Source organism: Rhinolophus sinicus, linkage group LG06 (genome assembly GCF_036562045.2).
Source record: "Rhinolophus sinicus isolate RSC01 linkage group LG06, ASM3656204v1, whole genome shotgun sequence".
Lineage (NCBI taxonomy): Eukaryota > Metazoa > Chordata > Mammalia > Chiroptera > Rhinolophidae > Rhinolophus > Rhinolophus sinicus.
The window spans coordinates 160,387,096-160,392,007 of NC_133756.1; the positions used below are offsets into that span (position 1 = coordinate 160,387,096).

The window sequence follows — 4,912 nt, forward strand, 5'->3', positions numbered from 1 at the left end:
CTCGGGAGAGCGGCCCCAGCCCACCTCCCCCCCCACCCCCTCTCTCAGGGAACGGTTTCCCCCTCGCCACCACCACCATCAGAAGAAAAGGGGACTCATGGAATCCGCCTCCCAAGGGTGACCTTGAGATCCGTCGTAATCTTGAAGCACTGCTGACGGGGGTGGGGGTGGGGGGGTGGGGGGGGTGGACGCCCCGGGACACCGAGCCCCGCCCTAGTTCCTTCCTTGGGCAGGGTCGGGGACGGACTTCTTTTCTCCGGTGGCAGTGGAGGAATCGTCCCGCTGAGTAATGCCCTGGGTGATGCGGCAGGGGCTATAAAAGCAAAAGTTCTTGCCTGTCCCGCAGGAGTTAGCGACAAGGAGGGCTACGCGCCTGGGCCTAGTGGTGGGGAGGAAGCGGCCAGTTTAGGGCCTCAGGGGACAGATGAGGGCGATGGCCAAGCTAAAGGGAGTTGGGTATACAAGGAGAGGGAAGGTTAAAGGGGAGACGAAGTCTTGGGGAAACTATCCTGGGGAAAGCTGCGCTGAGAAGGCCAGCAGTCACCGCGGGGGAAGGACAGCGACCCTCCAGGCCAGGCTGTTAGCGCTGCCTGTTGGAGAAGGGGCCCTTGGCCTCTGCGAGTGTGCCGCGCCTGCGTGGGCTGCGGGAGCCCCTGGTTTGCGTGGAAGGAGGAAGGCAGTGACAGGAGAAGGTAGCGGGGACCGACGGTCTCGCCACCCTGCTGGAGACCAGGTGGCAGTGGGCAGTTGATGCCCTGAAAATGATCAGGAAGGAAGGCTTTGGGACGCAGGTGGGCAGGGAGTGCAGTCCTTGAACTTGTCAATACCAGCAGCCCCCTTTTTTTCCAGACAAAGGGTTGTGAACCCGCCTGGCGATGAGGCCTGGTCTTGTGGAAACAACTTAGCCTCGCGGGGCTGACAGCTCTGGCCCAGGGTGGTATGTAATTTTGAGTCGGCCTGGGACAGGGTCCAGGCCAGACCCCTGGTCGGTGGTGAGGGTGGCCTGAGGAGTGAAGTAGGGTGCCATCCCAAGCGGTTACTGTTGCGCCTGATGTGTCAGGCGGGGGCTGCTGAGGCAGGATGTTTGTGGACCAAATTGACCCACGGTTTATTTTCCAGGTGGCAGTGCTCCCCTTTGGACTTTTCCTCTAGGTTCGGTGCTAAGCTCTCCTGTGAACTCACTCTGCCCCTCCTCCTCCTCCTCCCTTTAACTTTCTCGAGATTATCCATTCACTTAAAACCTTGCTTCTGGTAATCTGGTAAGCCTGGGGAAGTGGCCGAAGTTGCTGTTGGAGTCGGTATTGTTGGTAATCGTGGAGGAAAGGCTCTCCCTGCTGAGACTCTGGGTGGGATGGGTTGGTGTTGCTGGCTGGTGGAGAGGGTGGGGACTGAATGCACCCTTGGGTGGGCCCGCAGCGATGGTACCAGCTGAAAGTTACAAAAGTGCTTCATGGACCGTGGTTTATTGCTGTAGTGCTCATCATGGCGATCAGATGGCACCAGGAGAAATGGAGCCCCTGGCCAGTGTGAGTCGTAGCTGTGCAGGAGGGGAGACCCTGAAGGACAGAGCCCGCCTAAATTGATGCCTGCAGATTTAATTTCCAGAGTCTTAGGAGGAGGACGTTCTCCAGTGTCATGGTTCCAGGCCATGTGCAGGAAGCCCTGTACTCAGGAGGCCATCGTTTAAGGTTTTCAGACTGTCCCCTTTGAGGGGACAGTCTTAAAACGTCCAAAGCAGATGCATCCGGGGCCACCAAGCAGATGTGTTTATTTGAATGTTGATCCGGGAGCTCCAACCTCCAGGCACATGAATGGCCGCAGGCAACCCTCCTTTTCTGGGTGGCGGTTTTCAGATGCTGCATCTTCTTAATTGAGCCTCCTGTCATACTAGTTCTGTGCTACGAACGTTGCTTCCAGAAGATTCTTAAGCTGTAGAACATTTTATCGTTGATACCACAACGCAAAGTGATGCCTTGTAGATGGAACTGGCAGATGGAGCCCCGTGACCCTCTCACCTACCCACCCACCTACCTGCCTGCCTGCCTACCTGTGCTTTGGTCGGAGGAATTCTTAGTGTGATAAAAACGGGGGAAATGTTTGTTTGAAATGCCTTAGGCAAATGCTTGGATGAAGCACATGGTGGGGAGGGTCATTGTGTTGTGCTGCAGTAAGGAGGGTACAAGTTGGTCATGCCCAAATTCTGTTACAAATGTCAGGTCTCGTTTGGGCATTTTGACTGCATTGCAGATTACTAAAAGAGGAAAATAGTGTGGGTACTGATAGTGATCTTGGATTCAGCTTGCTCTGTAGTGTTTTTTTAACTTGAATTTTAGTTGATTTGATTTTAGGGTAATCTGGGCATTGGAGTGGGAGGGGGGGCAGGAGGGTTGTGGGGGGGTGGGAGTGAAGAAAAGGAGGGGATGGTTAGATATATTGCAGAGGGTGGGGGGTAGGGAATGTGGGTTGAAGGGAATTCTCTGGAGAAAGATGAGTGGATGAGTGGGTAGGAGGGTGAGGGAACAGCTTGGTACTGGAAGGGGTGGGGGTGAAGAAAGGGCGAGGGTGCGGGGTTAGGTATATTGCAGAGGGTGGGGGTGGCAGGGAATGTGGTTGAAGGGGGAATTCTCTGGAGAAAAGATCTGTGGGCAGAGCTCTGGGGAATTCAGTAGAGCTCATGGGCAACGAAAATACTACTTAATAGTGAATTGTTCATATTAGTTTAATTGTTGCTTGGAAATTTTCTAAAGCACTTGGAAGTCAAAGTGCAGAAAGAAAAGCAGAATTGTTTTGCTTTGCTGCAACTTGCAGGTGGGGATTGCGAGAGTGAATACCTACCTGGTCACTTGAAAAATTGTGTCAAAAACTTGAATCAGCAGAGGATTAACATCTTTCACTGCTTTGCAAGCCTGAGTGGTTTACCTGAAGGTGTGCAGTGTTCAGGCAGGGGTCTTAGAGAAGGTTTTAAATGCTAACTTTTTTTTTAAGTAAGGAGATTTTGGTGTGCACTTAAAATGAGAGTACATGTACTCTTCTGAGTTTAACTCATTTTTGCTCCTTGAGATAGCTTGTGATTGAAAATTCTGAGCAAAGTGAAAAAGCAATGATTTCTAAAGGAATTTTGTATGTCATATTGTGCATTATGTAAACACATCACTTGTCTTTTCTTTGTGGTCGGTATTAATAACAAGTTTTTGCTTACTGTTACCTTCATAGTCATTGTAACATGAAGAACCTAATAACCTTTGTGGTCACTGTAAAATTGTTGTAATATTTGGTAGGAAGCAATCTATGTGCCCTTGCTAAGATTAGTTAATAATAATTCATCTGTCTTTACTTTGAACGTGCTTTTTGAATGATCCAGTACGAGAGGGCAAACTCAGCCAAAATTACTTTGGGGAATAAACAAAATGGGTGGGGGGATGTTTACTAGCTGTGGTTTGATTGTAAAAATTCAGGGAAATATCTGAAAACCCTTGGTATCACTTGTTTCTGAGATGCAGCGATTGAATTGGTAAAGTAATACCAGTGGCTTTTTGTTACTATGTTCCTTTATCCCTTAAATTTCACTTTAAAAAATGTAAATCCCAAATACTCCTTTTGCCCTTGGGATTTTTCTGACTTCTGAGGGTTTTTTCGTTTGTTTTTGTTTAGAAATATGTTGACCTGATAGTTTGGTTCTTAACCAGTGACTTGGGCAAGGCAGCTGCTGTCACTGGAATTTAGCCTTAGTCACTCATGTACCAGGAAATATGTGGGGTATGTTGGGAAATTGAAACTGTAAAAAAGTGGTTAAAAGTACTTGTATGTTGCTGTGTTTGGTAAGAACTAGTACTGTTGCCTCATGTACTTGATTACTAATCGTTTTTCTTCCCCATTACAGCACAAATAAAGGTTTGAGTTCTGAACTCATTAGAATTGTTGTATTACTATATTTTTCAACCGTTTTTATAAATCAACTTGCGGTCATAATTAAGTTGAATGTATCTTCATATTGTAGATTTAGGCCTAAATTCACTTGAAAAGCTGCAAATAATTGAGTCATTTTTCAGTGTGATGTCCTGATGGGTCTGCAGCCTGGTGGGCAGGAAGGGGGGCTCTGCTCACGTGGGAGTGTGAATGGAATGGTTTGTAAAAACGTGATACTGAACCACTCAGCTAATGAAGGTCAGTGTTAAGGTCTGGTGGGGGAGTGGGGTACTTTGTAATATCCAGGAGCTTTATATGGTTCGGTTTCCAGGTGGTATTGACAAAAATGGGACCTCCTTATCTTTACATTTTCTTAGGGGAAACAGCCTAAGAATAGAATGCACGTGTAATGTGTTTTCTTCAATATTTGGGTCTTTGGGAGACTGGAATGTATCTGGGACTTGGGTCTATGCACACTTCTTACCTTGCGACCTTGGCTGTGGCTTAAATTTTTTTTCTTTTGGTGAGTGGCAAATTTGGGCTCAGTTGTGTAAGTGTACTAAGCAGGCCAAGACTATGCAAAGGGCATGAGTAGAAGCGCCTGGAATCCAAAGTAAGCGTCATGACTGAGTTGTTTCTGTGTCCTGAGTGGGGAGATGGCAGCAGCATTTTATTCTGAGAGCTAGTCCCTTGTACTGCTGTTCTGGGTTTACTCTTGGAGCTGTAAGGCTTCACCTCACAGGAGACAAACTTTAGAAACCAGTGCCAGCTTCTATTATGAAGACTTGTTTCCAAGGGAGTGGAAAGGGGAGCTTGCTTTGGAAGGGGAGATGAGACCCAAAATGGGACAGGTCCCACAGCTGTGACCAAAACAAGGGGTGGGGGAGTTCCTTTCCGGATTCAGAACTTGTTTTGTCTCTTGTTTTTTTATACAATGATTTCGAAATGCTTGCTTCCAACCTTCAAGGGTAACTGCTATAAACACCTCTGTAAATGGTACTGTTTC

The 4,912-nt window shown here is 48.0% G+C and overlaps 1 long non-coding RNA gene across 1 annotated transcript; it reads left to right on the forward strand.

Annotated features, from left to right (window-relative positions):
* Positions 1-344: 344 nt before the first annotated feature.
* Positions 345-3,909, forward strand: LOC109450464 (uncharacterized). The gene is made up of 2 exons (XR_002137855.2): positions 345-937; positions 1,120-3,909. It is a non-coding gene; the product is annotated as an uncharacterized LOC109450464 (long non-coding RNA).
* The last annotated feature ends 1,003 nt before the right edge of the window (positions 3,910-4,912 follow it).